Source organism: Triturus cristatus, chromosome 8, assembly GCF_964204655.1.
Source record: "Triturus cristatus chromosome 8, aTriCri1.1, whole genome shotgun sequence".
Lineage (NCBI taxonomy): Eukaryota > Metazoa > Chordata > Amphibia > Caudata > Salamandridae > Triturus > Triturus cristatus.
The window spans coordinates 250052009-250069052 of NC_140591.1; the positions used below are offsets into that span (position 1 = coordinate 250052009).

A 17044-nucleotide genomic window follows, 5' to 3' on the forward strand; every position below is an offset into this window, starting at 1 on the left:
CAAGCCGCTAATGCTACTGGGGCATCATTTTTTTTGACGCTCCAATGGTGTTGCGCCATTCCCCATATTTACAAGGTGGCGCTAAACCACTTAGCATGGTTTAACGACACCTTGTAAATATGCCCTGTAAGTGGCGGCCAATGGGTATTGCTCTGGGTGTTTTACTGCAACACCCATTGCTTTTTGACGCTGCCCTAGATTTACAAGGCTGGAGCAGCACCAAAAACTAAGGCCAGGTAATACATGGTCTTAGAATGGCAATACGAGGAGAAATGTTTTGCTCTTTCTTGCAGAGGTTTCATTATGCTGGGCAACGAGATTCATCAATAGGTGCATATCACAAGCAAAGGCTTAAAATGTGTTTATTAAGTGTCAGGGAAGGATTTCAATAACAAAATGATGTGTTTCTTGGAGCACGGAAAATCTTTGCACCAATCCAGCATGCATGTTTTGTACTGACATACAATACAGCATACATAAGGTATATAGTATGCTCTATCACTCTCTGCCACACACAAGTCTGCCCAACCACCAGGTTGAGGGTACCAGGGACGGCGCCACGTCAAATCAGTGGGGTCTCTACAAGATGACAAACCAGTACTGCCTGTTTACATGGTTCTTTGCCTCTAATTATGGGAAACTTGCAAGGTACACCTGTAGACAAATTCACACTGGGATGTTCAGAAGTGTGGAGCTTCCTTTCTTCCATACTTATCATTCTGCATTTTTGAGAGGTGAAATGGATGAAGACTAACTGTTCTACTCCTCTGTTAAAGAATGAACATCCCCAGTAGCACATCACCAAATCTTCCATTGACCATGACATATAAACATCCACAGTTCAAACATTTGAGAGTATTGTCAACTCTTTTGTATGGTAAACCCACTTAGGTGTCTTGTTGCCATCATCTGCATAGTACAGTAAAATATCAATCCTGGGGTTATTTTACAGAGTTCTGCTATGGGGAACTCAGCGAAGTGTCAAAAAACACTCTGCCACACTCCTCGTAGTTCTGGAAGTGGCGGAGTGCAGTAAGTTGTGCTGCTCACATTGATTTTTAGCACCGGGAGTTTGTCCCGAGCTGTAAAATCAGCACGAACTGCACCACGTGCAGCGCAAGACGTTGCTGCTTCTTTCTGCTTCTCAATTAGATGTTCTACTCAAGTGGAAACTTCCTCAACGTGAGCAGCAGGTTTCTCAATGCGAGAAATCTTGCCGCGAGGGGATCTAGCATATTATTTTCCTCACTCGCCAACTTAACATTGGGGAGCCACGCAAGAGGAAAAACTCTGCTCCAATTCACTGAGTTTTTCGGAATTCCATGCTCTATGCAGAGTGGGCAAAAATCAGCAAACTCCACTGGCGGAGCGGAATTCATCGGACACTCCAATAAAATATCAAACAAAATGTTGACTGGTGATTTTTTTGAAGACTGAGTTGGAAGAAATGTGACATTTTATTGTGTTCATGTCAGTGGCGGCTGGTGACATTTGAAAGTGGTGAGGTTTAAAACAATTGTTGTACTGCAGTGTGGCAAGCGAGCGTAGCGAGCGAGCCCAAACCACCTGCAGACTGGAGGAGAGGTGAGTGTCCACTGCCCAAGTGCCCCTCTCCAGGAATGTGGACCACAGGGCTACATTATCTCTATGAACCTCAGGGAGCTTTGATTGCCTTTAGAGTGTAATGGACACTTTAAGCCTCGACTCTGCAAGGCATTGGTTCTAGAGCTTTAACGAGTTCGGTGCGCCTCTACCTGGATTTCCAATGCACCACAGAACTCTCCTTGGCCCACCAATGCTCTTTGGGGCTTCCTGAGCCCATGTGCATTCTACAAGACCACCCCGTAGTTCTCTTCTGGTCTCTGAAGAGACGAGCAGGTCTCAATACGCTTCACTCATAATTTACATCTGAATAAAAAATACACATATATACTGGTTTGCAGGACTCCGTAGGTCCGCTATAAGACTATACTGGGATTTATTGGCCTCAGATAGTTTTCACCAATACAGAAATATCATCTGGCATAGTTCTGAAAAGACACACCACAGCCCGCAGCAACACTGCCGAACCGGTCTTCCAGCACTGGGGTCATTTCTCATGTTTATGGTATTTCAGTCACGGCGCACATTGACGTTCACGCGAATACCATCACGTGAGTCTGTCAGTAAAAATGAACAGAGACCATAAACACCTGCACTTTCTATTCGTGGAGCACCTGGAGGTACAGAGTCAGTCACGGCCGGCAAGACGGGGGGGGGGATTGCACAAGGGGGGATTACACGAGGGGGGGAGTGCGCAAGGGGGGTTGCGGGACGGCACTGATAAATTTAAAATGAAAAAACTTACCTTCCTCGGGATCACGCACTGCCGCCTCAGCTCCTGCTGCTCCTGGCCTCGTTTTACCTAGGCAGCCTCCCTCCCCTCCCCGAAGCCAATCACAATGCTGCAATGGCAGCGTTGTGATTGGTGCGGTGCAATGGGCAGCGCCCCAGCCAGGCCCCTGTAGGGAGGCCATTTTCTCTATGTACGCTGCATGCAGAATGAAAATGGAGAGGGCGCATAACTGATTTGGTCGGCACTGGGGCTGACCAAACAGTCAGGGCCCATAACATTGGGCAAACCACTCCCTCCCTGCCCTCGAGCAGGACTGAGCCCAACCAAGCACTCCAGGCACTTCTGCTTTCTCGCAGTGCGAGAAGCAGAAATATAAAATATACGTATTATTTTGAAGTCCTAACTGGGCAGTACCCGTATAATTGTCATAGTGAGAATGAAGGACAGAGGGCTCTACAGAAATTTGAATTTGAGACCTGGAAGCTAAATTCAGACCTGTGGTACTGTAAATTTCGGAACCACGTATCTGGCATGATTCTAACATGACGATTTCTTTATCAACAGACCGAGAATGTTTAGGATACTATGCACAAGCATTTGCGTCACATTCGAGTGATGAGATCACCTGAAATCAGAGTTTCTGTCCTAATACCTCGAGCTCCATTTTAGGACGACAGCCATTTTGTGATTGCCCTCTCATAGGCAACAGGACTACGGCCAAGCATGGGTCTGAAGGACACACACACCTTCGCTGACTCCTCGGTGACCTGGGTGAACTCACTCCGCTGCCTAAGGCCAAACCTGTTCCGTCAGTTCCCTTCCCGCGGCCGAATGAGATTAGTATCAGGGCCCAGCATATCACGAAACCTTTCATCACACACGAACCATGCCTAATCTTCTACACACCTGCCCCTGTTTCCCTCTTTATGACCCGTTTTACAAGGAGGAGGTGCCTGTTTTTATTGGGTGTCCGTCGATATGTGATGAAGGTGCTAAGCTTTGCCGGGTAATTGATTAAGGGCTGAACGAACTGAAATATGTACTTGCCATTATGACTCTGTTTTTTCCTTTGTAATGAATGCATGTGAATGATCATACCGTAAAACGAGGAATGTTTGCCTAAAGCATAATATTTGGTATATAAGGAGAAGGCTGGTTTTCGTAAGTGAGCAGTCTCCTGAGAATATACACATGTTGTACTTCTAGGATACCTGTTACTGGCTGCAGCCAATAAATACGATCTTTGACTTCACCAAGAAGACTCTGTGTTTCTGTAAGTCTGAAACAGGAAGAACTCGAAGTCTTCGGGTGTGTTCCCTGGCACCGCTGGGTTCCGAAAAACCCAGTACTTCAGTTGGTGCCCAACGTGGGGCGATTTCAGCGGTACCGGTCCAAGCCAGAGGTTCGTGAGGAGCTTCGTGTGAAAATTCTGGAGGAAGGCCGCCACTTCATCGACCCCTGTATGTCGACGTAGTCCGAATGTCTTTGCTGCGAGGTTCTCCGCGTCCCAACGGCTACAAAGGACTGCTGCCCTGACTATCGCCCTGTTTTAGACCCTTGATGAATTGGTAGAGCGAAACGATAAACGAGTCTTCTGGTGACGTCATCGATACCTCAGTTAAGTATAAGTGGAGCGTCTCCCAGTCCTTAGTTTGATTACTTGGTTTGATATCCCCTTTGGCATCTTTTGATTTGGAACTTGCAAGCGCCAAAACCAAGGGACTCGTGTATTCACGAGACTATCGTATTCGATAATCCTTTGAAGTTTGAAACTAGACTAGAGAGCGAAGATGCCTGGTTCTAGTATACTTGGAAATTTGTTTTGTCTTGGTTATAATAGGGATTCCCGATTGGAGGACTCGTATCCGGTTCCTCCGATTGGAACTCCAACTTGTGAATTATATGTAAAACATGGCATAGGCCCACTCACATATAATGAAGTATGGATCCGTTACACCAGAAAAGATGGTGAGTTAAAGTGGCCCCAATACGGTAGTTTCGACACAGAGATTCTGGATAATCTAGAGGTTAAACTCTTTAAGAAGAAAGCCCAGCCGGCAATGTTTGACTCTTTCCGCCTATGGCGTAAGGAAGCCAAACAGAAGGAAATTAAATTGGCAAAAAGAAATAAAAAAGAAAAGAGTATCTCGATAATGCAAGCTGCTTTGCAGTTTCAAGATAATGAAGAAGAACAGATGAGTGAGCAGTTGCACAGACAATGTAAACTAGTGATAGATAAATGTTATCCAGTTTTGCCGCTTCTTCAGCAAGATGTGTCAAAAGAAATAGAGAAAGATACTTTGATGTCACACTTGTTAAGTTCACCACCCCCTTATGCGCAGAGTGCTACAGCGCCTCCGCAACACCAAGTTGTGCAACATCCAGCTATTTTACATCAAGCTCCTCTGCCACCAGTTCCTCCTCAGTTGGCCCCTGCTCCTATGGTGCAGCCCCCTCAGGGGCCGCCGACTTTGCTGCCTGTCCCCCCTTTACCTTCTACGACTTTGCCTACTACATCGACTGCCTCTCTTGGCGCTCTTCCTGATACTGTCTCTACATCTACGTCTACACCTACTGTGCTTCCCTCTGTTTTTTCCCCTGTTCTTTTGTCAGCTTCTCCTTCTGTCCGACAGAGAGTGACGGATACAGTTGCTAGTTTTATATTACCTTTCTTCGGGTCGTCTGGTGTGACCCCTGATCCAAAGCGTAAGCAGACGCGTAGTCAACTGCCTAATTCTCACGAGAAAGAGATGTTTGAACGTATGGCGCGCAAATGGATTGTTCACCCATCAAGGTATAATTTGGAGTCTGTTATGGAGGTCTTTTGTCAATGGGAAGCACCGAAACAGAGATACGTTTTTGAACAGATGTGTGTTTTCCTTTGTGAGGAATTGGAGGATAGTGATTTGGAAGCAAATCCGCAGGATTTGTGCCGTGTACGGTTTGAGTTTGAAAAAGGTACGATTGTGGGTCCCGAAGTCGAAAAAGCAGTTGCGACATTGTTATCTTTTAGGATTGAGGATCCTTCCCAGTCACTGTTTAAACATGACTCCTCTGGTAAAAAGGTGCGGCAGTACCCTATGAGGGAAGTCCCTCCGGTATGGAAGGATGCTGTTGCGGCCGATGCCGCTCAAGGTATTGCTGCTGCTCCAGCTCATTTTCAGCGTGTTTGGGTACACGTCCCTTGGAAACGATCTGAAGTGTTAGCCCTTAAACAAACTTTACCCGACCCCCGTAAGAACCCTGCAGGATATTATAAGGAGTTATCGCAGACTGCGGAATCATGTGTTATGAATTTGGCTGACATAGACATGTTATTTGGGAATGTGGTTCCGCAGCCTTTGTGGGGATTGATTCGCAATACAGATCACGTGCAAGAGTTAGGCGCCACATCTGCTAATATTAGAGCTGCTAACGATGAGCAAGTTGGTGATGCCAAGCCTGATCCCGTAGTAGCAGAACTCCCTGCTAGGATCATCACTTACATGAAAACTTTAATGCCTGCGATGCGTGTTAATTGGGATAAGTTCTCTGCGTGTAAGCAGAAGAAAGATGAAACAGTGTCTGATTTCTTCACTAGGTTTGAGGAAACGTTTATCGACCACAGTGGTCAAGATATGAGTACAGAAGGTGGTCAACGGTTGTTCGTTGACAAATTTGTGCATAATTTGCTTCCAGAGTTGTGTAAGAAATTGAAAGATTCAGAAAGCTCTTGGGCTGTTTCCTCTTCAGCACAAATATTAGCTACTGCACAGTATTACGAAAACAGGGATAAAGATGAGAAAGATAGAGCAGACAAGAAAAATAAGGAATTAAAAACGAAAGTTCTTTTACAACAGGCTTACCCGCCACGTGGTGGTCAGAGTAATTATCAGCAACCTCAACAGTTTCAGAAAAACATGCAAAGGTATGAGTTTACTCGACCGCGTGCCCCTGTAGGTCCCAATCAGTGTTCATATTGTAAAGAAGAGGGTCATTTCAAGTATAGTTGTCCTATTTTGTTGCAGCGTGCTAATGGTGCATTTAGCGCAAGAGGTCGAGGTGTTCAACAAGCTCCCAGAGGTAGAGGACGCGGAAGTCTCACCCAGAACGCGCGTCCCCTTCCACCTCAAAATACACTGAATAGTTTTGACCAACAAACTAAAGCGTCTGGTAGGACGGCTCAGTACTATAATGATGATTATTATGTGGAAGATGAGAATATGGAAGGTAATGATTGCTAGGACAGCCATAGACAAAGAGAGGGAGTTGTTTCAGTTCCAGTAGATCAAAGTGGACCGTATGTTAAGGTGACTACATCAGGTGTGTCAGAGCCTTTTCTGTTGGATACTGGTGCTGCAAAGAGTTCTATTATGCACTCAAAACTCCCTGGCGCGCCTTTGTCTGGCAAGATGAATGTTTCGGTAGGTTTTTCTGGCGCCCCGGTTAGGAATCCGATTTCTTGCCCTATGTCCCTTTCTGTTGGACCTTGTGAATTGGAAGCACCACTAATTCTGACAACAGGTTGTGGTGAAAACTTGTTGGGATTGGATTTGTTGAAAAGATTGTATGCAACATTATATTGTTCTCCTTCGGGAGTACAACTTACACTGGGTAGGAAAGTGGTTTCTCCAATGTATTTATCAAAGGATAAACTTCCGACAGAATTGTCGTTTCTTCCTGATGCCATTTGGGCTACTGGTCCTAATGATGTGGGCCTTTTGGAAATACTGCCATATGTTGTAACATTGAAAGCCAATGTTAAATTACCACGCATTCCCCAATATAAGATCTCTAGTGAAGGTGAAAAAGCGTTGCTAGCGATCATTTATGATTTGATTGGAAAAGATGTGATCGAAGAGACCAGAGGCAACGTTTGCAAAAGTCCTGTTCTGCCTGTTTTGAAACGCACTGACCCTTCTCAGCCACCTGTTTACAGGTTCGTGATTGATCTTAGAGAGGTCAATAAAATAGTTGTGCCACAGTTTCCAGTCGTTCCTGATATTACTGCCTTATTGACTATGATTCCAGCCTCCGCCACCTGGTTCTCGGTGATTGACTTAAAGAATGCTTTCTTCAGCATCCCGATTGCCGAGGAGAGCAGAGATATTTTTGGTTTCAGCCTAGGAGGTCGAAGCTTTCGCTTCAAACTCGCTCCTCAGGGTTGCTGTGAAAGTCCATCAATATATGGCCAAGCTTTAAAAACTCAGCTCGATGCGATTGTTTTACCTGATGGTGCTACCCTTATTCAGTACGTTGACGATTTACTAATCGCCGCAGATACTGAAGACATTTGTAAAGAAGCAACATTGTCGTTGTTGCGTCATTTGTCTAATCTACATCACAAAGTGTCGCTTTCAAAACTGCAATATTGTCGACAAGAAGTGACCTACTTAGGTCATCTCTTATCGAAGGAGGGAAGGAAACTGACCCCAGAAAGAATTCAGGCAATAGCAAAATTGAGTGTGCCTAGGACACAGAGAGAAGTACGTGCTTTCTTGGGCATTACATGCTACTGTAGACAATGGATACCTGGGTTTTCTCTGCTGGCCAAACCTTTGATAGCATTAACATGTAAAGATACACCGAATCCCGTCCCATGGTCTGAAGATTGTCAGAAAAGTTTTTCCGAATTGCGTGAAGCATTATGTTCGGCTCCTGTGCTGGGTACTCCTGACTACAGCAAGCCTTTTACACTATATGTGCACGAGAGGGAAGGTGGTGCATTGTCGGTGTTGACACAGTCTTTTGGAGGCAAGCAGCGTCCATGCGCGTATTTTTCATCAATTTTGGATCCGGTAGCTAAAGCATTGCCGAGTTGCTTGAGTGCCACAGCGGCAGCCGCTGTTTCTATTCGACAGTCTGCTGGGTTAGTAATGAACAACACGTTGTTTGTGATGGTTCCACATGCAGTGGACACGTTGTTAAACAGAACCAAAACACAGCACTTAACTAGTGCTCGATTGTCAGGTTACGAGTTGACACTGCTAGCGAGTCATGTTCACATACAAAGGTGCAATACGTTGAATCCAGCCACGTTATGGCCGATTTCAGTGGAGACAGATGATGTTGAGCAGCATGATTGTCTTTTTAGAACAGAAGAAGAAACAAAAGGGAGAGTGGATCTCAAAGATACTCCCCTTGTAGAGTGTGATGGTACCTTATGGGTGGATGGTTCATGTTTCAAGCTTTCGAATGGTGATACGACTGCAGCATATGCTGTCACGACTTTGCATACGATTGTTGAAACTGCACGTATACCACATAATTCAGCCCAAGCAGCAGAGTTAATTGCACTTACAAGAGCGTGTGTGCTATCAAAAGGAATGAAAGTGACCATATATACCGACAGTCAGTATGCTTTCGGTGTGGCCCATAGTTTTGGGCGATTGTGGAAGGAACGTGGGTTCCTGACTTCACATGGAGCTAAAATACAAAATGGTCAGTTGGTGAATGAGCTCCTTGAGTCACTGACATTCCCGCTACAAGTTGCGATTGTGAAATGCAGTGCACACAAGAAGGTTACTGATGATGTTGGTCGTGGTAATGCATTTGCGGATGAAATCGCAAAAGAAACAGCAAAGAATGTGAAGAATCGGATGTATGTTGCAGGCCCTGCAAGATGGGTTGGTGATGTTGGAATGTGTGAAGACACGATAGAGAGTGTGAAGTCTCTTCAAGCCGAAGCTTCAGAGAAAGAATTAAGTATGTGGAGAGAAAGTACGGGTAAACTGGATGAAAATGGTTGTTGGATTGACTTGTCAGAACATCGGTGATGGTTGTTACCCGATGCGTACGTGCTTGCAGTGGTGACAATGGCTCATGGAATGGCCCATATCAGTGTGAAAGGGATTTGTAAGTTGTTGGCTCCAGTATCGCAAAATACTGGAATTCCTAAATGTGCAGAGAATGTGGTCAAAAACTGCATGGTGTGTCTGAAATACAATCCTGGTAGGGGAACCCCAACTCCAGCTGGTCATTTTGCGCCTCCAACGTATCCGTTTGAGGTTTTGCAGCTAGATTTCATCCACATGGAAAGATGCAACAATTTGAAATATGTACTCGTTGTTGTTTGTGCCTTTTCAAGGTGGATAGAAGCATACCCTTTAAAAGACAACACTGCTCTGTCCACAGCTAAAGCCCTTGTCAAAGAATTTTTCCCTAGATTTGGAATGCCGTGAATGGTCTGGAGTGACAATGGGAGTGAATTTGTGGGTCAAGTGATGAAAACAGTATGTGATGGACTGGGTATCCGGCAAAAATTTCACGCTGCAAATCATCCCCAGTCAGCTGGATTAGTAGAGTGCTATAATGGCACATTAAAATTGAAGTTGGCCAAGATTCAAGCAAGCTCTGGTCTTAAATGGCCTGACGCTCTGCCTTTAGCACTCCTGTCAACAATAATGACTGCGCATTCACGAGTGGGACTTAGTCCCTATGAAATCGTGTTTGGCCGCCCGGCCAATATATGGGGAGTGCCAAGGCCTACAAAATTCAGTGAGATCGAGCATCCAGTACTGCTTGATTATTTGTATGAATTGACGGCTAAATTGCGTGTTTTACACCAACAGGTGCATGATACTCTGCCTCAGGTCTCTGAAACTCCAGGAAATCCTATCAATCCTGGATCATGGGTGCTGGTCAAAAACTTTCAACGGACAAAGAATGATGAGCCCCGTTGGACCGGCCCCCATCTCGTCCTTCTCTCAACGAGATCAGCTGTTCGAGTGAAAGGGAAAAAGAACTGGATCCACGGCGTCCATTGCAAGAGGGTCCCTTTGCCTCTGCCATATGACCGGTGGGTCCAGGAGGGGATCGCTGATTCTGAGACTGAAACCGTGCCTCGTTTTCTGCTGTTTAGCGATGCACGTGTAAAAGGAACAAGCTCTGAGCAGGAAAGCGATGACATTTTGCAAGAGGCTGTGCCACCGTCAATTCGATTGGACACTACAGAGCCTGAACTCTTGTTTCAAGACCAGACAGTACCTGGGAGAAATCGCTACAATTTGAGGCCAAGGACTATGGACAAATAAAATTCTTTTCCTTTCCCTTGCTATTTTTAATAATTTTGGGAAGTGCAGCTCTCTCTTTCATCTGAGAAACTTGCTTATTTTTGCTTTTTCGAACCACCATCCGGGTTCAGCTGCAGGGTCGCGGTTGCCCAAGTCTTTGGAGTGCAACTGAAGACGTTAGGTCAGCAGTTCTGGTCGGTCCAAGGAGTTGCCCTGGACTGACAGAAGCATTTCCTTAGCATAGAACACCCTACCACCGCGAGCAGCACTCAGAGAGGATGGAGTTTTTCGAGAATGAGAGACCTGCTAAACCAATGGACTGCAAAGACAGAACATGTATAATGATGACAAGAAAACGATTTTTGTTGTTATGTATTTCCATGTTACTGAGTGTGATGATGATCTTCATAGGATATGTCTTATTCTCTTTCCAAGTAACATTCGCACCAACTGCACAGCCCATACCTCCTCCTACTGTTTCCTCGCATTCCCTTCATCCCCTGCCTGAACACGAGTCCGCTAGAAGATTGGAATTTGTCAATAATTCGTTCATTCAGCTCCTACACCAACACCAACTAGTAGTAAACACAACTAACTGTTGGGTGTGTGGCCTTATGCCCCATACTACTGATAAAGGTATCCCGTACCTACTCCTACCTTTCAGCCATAATGGTTCTGTGTGGGCATATAGAACAATGTTCATGTATGCTCATGAAGCCAACCCCCTACGTTCTGTGAAAGATAATCCCAAGAATAGTGCTCTAGTTAAGGGGATCGTGGATATGATTAGGGAAGAGATTTCCTATGAAACCATCCCAAGAGATGAGACACTAGCATATATTGGCTGGAATATGACAGGATATGAAGTTACTCTGAGTGAGAACCAGCAAGCAAAGAAATCCTCACCGATCTGGATTGTACCCCATCAGGGTCACCTATGTTTGCAAGGTTATGGCAAGAATCCCAGAGCTCAGTTAGGGAAAAGTATCTGCGCTGAAACTTACGTTTTTGCATCTCAGACTTCCCCTTCGTTCTTAGCAGCCAAGGGTACCTATTTCATCTGCCATGATAGAGCCTATACATGGTTGCCCCCGGACTTTTCGGGCACATGTTTTGTTTCATTCCTGCTGCCTCCCACCTACACGACTGCGGCAGATTACCATAAGACAAGGATGGTTAGAGGCGTCATCAGTCAAGATGACACTGCAGGACAAGAATTTGGAGATTTCATAAAGGGTTCTCTGCCGTTTTGGGGTCCAATGGTTAACAGCAGGAACATAAGGCAATTGACAAGAGTGGTTGAATCCACGGTAGTTGAAACAGCCGGTGCCCTTGGTAATTTGACTGCTGAGCTCCAGTCGGATCGTCTTATGACTCTTCAGAACAGGGTCGCGTTAGACGTCATGCTTGCAGACCGGGGTGGGGTATGTAGAGTGATCCAATCTAGCTGCTGTGTTATTTATTCCAGATAACGCTCCAACAGTTTTCCAGGCCATTTCCAAACTGCATAGAATCTCCAAATCTATTCACGTAGATAATGGGGAATGGTCATTGGCGGGGTGGTTCTGGGAACTGATATCCGCTTGGGGTTGGAAGATCCTGATAGTCATTGGAATGATCTTAGCCATTCTTTTCCTGCTCTGTCTATGTGTACAGTGTGCTCCTGTAATTTGTGGCATCTGCGCTACATCATGTATAAGGCAACCTGTAACACGAGACGAGCTAAGCAATAGGATGATGCTACAGCAACATCTCCGCGACTTTATGGACATAGACCTGGATTCAGACTAGCGGTAGTATAGGTTATTGCCTATGTAAGGGCAAAAGGAGGGTCTGTGGTACTGTAAATTTCGGAACCACGTATCTGGCATGATTCTAACATGACGATTTCTTTATCAACAGACCAAGAATGTTTAGGATACTATGCACAAGCATTTGCGTCACATTCGAGTGACGAGATCGCCTGAAATCAGAGTTTCTGTCCTAATACCGCGAGCTCCATTTTAGGACGACAGCCATTTTGTGATTGCCCTCTCATAGGCAACAGGACTACGGCCAAGCATGGGTCTGAAGGACACACACACCTTCGCTGACTCCTCGGTGACCTGGGTGAACTGACTCCGCTGCCTAAGGCCAAACCTGTTCGGTCAGTTCCCTTCCCGCGGCCGAATGAGATTAGTATCAGGGCCCAGCATATCACGAAACCTTTCATCACACACGAACCATGCATAATCTTCTACACATCTGCCCCTGTTTCCCTCTTTATGACCCGTTTTACGAGGAGGAGGTGCCCGTTTTTATTGGCTGTCCGTCGATATCTGATGAAGGCGCTAAGCTTTGCCGGGTAATTGATTAAGGGCTGAACGAACTGAAATATGTACTTGCCATTATGACTCTGTCTTTTCCTTTGTAATGAATGCATGTGAATGATCATACCGTAAAACGAGGAATGTTTGCCTAAAGCATAATATTTGGTATATAAGGAGAAGGCTGGTTTTCGTAAGTGAGCAGTCTCCTGAGAATATACACATGTTGTACTTCTAGGATACCTGTTACTGGCTGCAGCCAATAAATACGATCTTTGACTTCACCAAGAAGACTCTGTGTTTCTGTAAGTCTGAAACAGGAAGAACTCGAAGTCTTCGGGTGTGTTCCCTGGCACCGCTGGGTTCCGAAAAACCCAGTACTTCAGACCTCAGTTGTGAACTCATTTAGAAATCTTACATTCTAACACTGCAGCACCAAACAATTGCTATGTGAGTGGTGTTGAGGTTCAGTCCCTTCGAGATGCAGCTTTCATTTGGGAGCTTGTTATGCACACACACATGCGCGCACACGCATACACACACACACATACACAAACACTGGGATAACAACCATTGAAAATGCCAACTAATCTAGCTTTTATTCATGTTGTATGTATAAATTGTTAGTTTGTTCGAAAAATAGCTGAAAAAGAAGAATCTCTTAATATTTATTTTATTTAGTTGGGCAATATATTTGAATTGTAATTGATCTATATAAGTGCTTACAGCATTAGAATCAGAATAACATTACATTCTAAGACTTTGACAGGGAATTGACAGTAAATTAAGTTGCATTTTTAATTATTACTCAAGTATGCATTTGTTTATGTGAAATGTAATTGTACAGCAGTAATAAAATTAGTCAATGAAAAAAGAGAAATGAGGAGTATTGGTGCTAATAGAATCGTGTTTGCTGTTTCTTAACCTTTTGGTTATTTGTTAAAGTAGGTTTTAAGCATTAGTAAATATGGAAGCGAATTGAACTCTAGTTTAATTCCTTTAGTGTTAAGGTCTTGCGTTAGATAGTTGTTGTTGTGCCAGTGCTGATTTGTTACTCGTTTTATGCTATTGTAAAGTGCATTGAGAATAAAATATTGTGTGAATGCTATCTTTTATTAAAGTGCAAATGGTTGGAATGTGAGAACTATTTGATGCATATGTGTGGGTTGTGTTCATTTAATATTGTTTTAATAATTTCAGGATACAGCTTTTCCTTAAGACTATTTAAAATGTAATTTAAAAGTGTCTGATGAATTATACTTCAATGTTGTCAAATTCAAGGTAAACATAGCTACTCTGTTTTTCACAAAAGACCCACCTCAGGGTAGGCATATGATATAGGCAGAGAAGAGGTGGAGGTAATTTAGGTTAAGTATGGTAGGTTCAAAAAGCATGGATTCCACTCATCAAATCACATACATACACATACTTTTTTCATGAAAGTAAATCTTCTCACTGAGGTAGGATGTGTCATTCCAGGATGGGAATGCTCTGGTAAATTTGAGAAAACTCACAAGCATGCTTGAGGATATTAAAAAAATATATTCTATGGAGTTATTCCTGGCTGGAGTATATATATTCCCACAGTGGAAATGAAAACAATTCTGCCAAGATTGTTGCAAAGGTAGAGGAAGGGTATTCTCAGGAGGGAAGATAATTTCCCCTTGGGGAGATAAAAATACAAAGCAGCAATTGCACTCATGAAGGGCATTCTTTCAAGTGGAAATGTAGTCTATGTTCATTTAAATTTTGCAAATGCCTTCACATTGTCGTATGTAGGAATTCATAAACGTTGTTCAGGAGTAGTCATAGGAATCTTTGTAATATATATTTTACTTCAAAGGAAGAAGAAAACTATGGAAACATATTTCTAATTATTCATTTTAAATCTAGCCGTACAGCTCTTGCGAATTGTTTGTAGTTGCTTTCCCTGGGCTGGCTCATTCTAGTCAAACAGACCTCATCAGAAGACATCTGTACTTGATGATGTGGTAGAGGGTTATTAACTGAAATACGGGCAAACATCCTACTGTAAATTTAAGGACATTATATTCTGTGATATTGAAAAGGCCTTTGACAAGTGGTTAAACATCCTATTGATGAAGCTTTCAGTCATGAATAAAACCAACTGGCAGAATTAGGAGTGGTCAAATCAGCTCATTTTTTAACCCAGCAATCCTCCAAGCACGGTTGATCTCTCTCTGATGATGTACATTGTTCTGACGTGTGGGGTTCTAGATCTAGACATGATTTTCGCATTTATTCCACAAAATGGAAATACATAGGGGTGTTTGGACGCTATACGTCCACTTTGAACGTTATGAAACCCATTTTGCTCTCTTCTTATCATTTAATTCCTTTCCCATCATTTGACAAATTTCAAATTATAAATGGATCAAGTTTATTGGGTCTGAATTAATGTAATGGGGAAGCCTGTTGCAATTTGGAATTTTTTTTATGGCTCTTTGCTATTATTCATGGGCTTTTCCCACAGGCTGGGCTCATGTTTTTTAAGTCCTCAATACGTTTAGTTACAGAGGCTATTTCTGATCACACTAAAAGCCTTTTCCCAAAGAATAAACACTTCTGGCATGGCAATGCAATTCTATATTATTTTAACTGAAGCCAGGGTTTCCTGAATGAGTCAATAAAGTTTACAGCTGTGTACTTGCATTCATTCCAAAACCGACGGCAAGCAGCAATGCCAGCACAACAGTTCATCGAAACCCAAAAAAGGCTCAACACATGCAGAGGGCCACTCATTCTGCAATTTTTCAAGCCAGCAAAAAGTCACTTTTTTATGATGTTTATATAATGTATCATGTCTAATGTTTAAACAATGAAGTCAAATATTCGTGTTTTGAAGATGCTCAAGGGATGCATGTAACATGTTACAGAACAACAGAAAAGAAAAACATACCAGCAGACACATATACACATCACATGCTTGTAGTGATGCACACGCATTAAGTTACATCTCAATTTCAATAAACAAAATGTGCATAATAGGCATGAAGTTCATATTATGTAATGCTTTGTCTTTTATTTTTCACAAATAGTCCAAATTACAAACACCACAATAGGCAATAAATCAAACAACCCACACGTTTCGACTTGTCAACTTTATCAAGGCTGCAAAAGGCAATAAAAAATAAGTAGGAACCAGCTACAAAAATCTCACATAAGGAAATGTTTAACAAATATCAATCCAACTATGAAGACTCCATTAGGTTTTACTGAAACAGAACACTGTTGCAACTATCAAGGTATTTATTACAACAACAATATGGTGCACCGAAAAGGAACCTTCGTAAACGGGTAATCATGGAAGCTGTTTGATGGTGCACTTCAACATGGTAAAATAGAAGAAATGGTGGACAAAGGAAGAGAAAATCTCTTGATGTGTGCATAAACAATGTAAAACTGTGTTTTACTATGTGTTGACAAAGTAAATATAGGAGGGCTAAAAGGCTCCAAAAAGGGCAAAAAAGTAAGATGTAAAGGAACAATATAGGGTGGCTCGCACCGATAGTTCACTAAGGAGGAATTAACAATGACCTTGTTCCTCTTGAACTATTATCCTGGTAGAAGGAATGCAATTATTAAACTGGAAGATTACCCAGGGTTGTGAATTTCATGGGATCAGTTCTAGAATGAGGTAAAAAAAAGGGCTCATGATCAAGAGGGAAATTTGAGCTCAAAGTAATCTTTAGGATCCAGTGTTTATATATTAAGCCGGAAAGAGCCACATATGTAACACAGAGAGTCTATGACTCTGCAAACACAAGTAAAGGCCAGAAAGCAAAAAAGGGGATATTGGTAATGTGTAAAGTGAACGACTGCTTATTCTCATGTGATCTGATGGCGAGATGGCTGCTGCAGATACCGTGTTTATCAGTAAACTTTAGGGCAGCTATATGGTGCATGGTTAAAAATCACTGGCAGTAACCCCTTATATTTTTTCCACAAAACCAACAATTACTGCTTAAATAACAAGCCAGGTCTTCACTTTTCTGATAAAAAACGACTAAAGGAAGCTATGCTCGCAAATCAAAGCTCCTGTAATAGAATGTCATTGTCTAATCAAAGATGGGAAACAACCTTTACAACACAGTCATTACATCGCACTACATTTACAACGCAGTCATTATATCGCAACATCCTTTACAACACATGTCACTACAACGCAGTCATTACATTGCATGTCACTACAACGCATGCCATTACAAAGCATGTCACTACAATGCAGTCATTACATCGCATGTCATTACAACGCATACCATTAAAATGCATAGTACCTCTACACTATCCAACACTTACCCTACTGTTGCACCCCCTGGAGTTAAAACAGTAATTTGTACCACTACACTATCCAACACTTACCCTACTGTTGCACCCCTTGGTTAGAATAG

General features: G+C 43.2%; 1 pseudogene; it reads left to right on the top strand.

Moving 5' to 3' along the window:
* The first annotated feature begins 10640 nt into the window (after window positions 1-10640).
* On the top strand, window positions 10641-12117 carry LOC146801930 (endogenous retrovirus group PABLB member 1 Env polyprotein-like; annotated as a pseudogene).
* Window positions 12118-17044: the final 4927 nt, after the last annotated feature.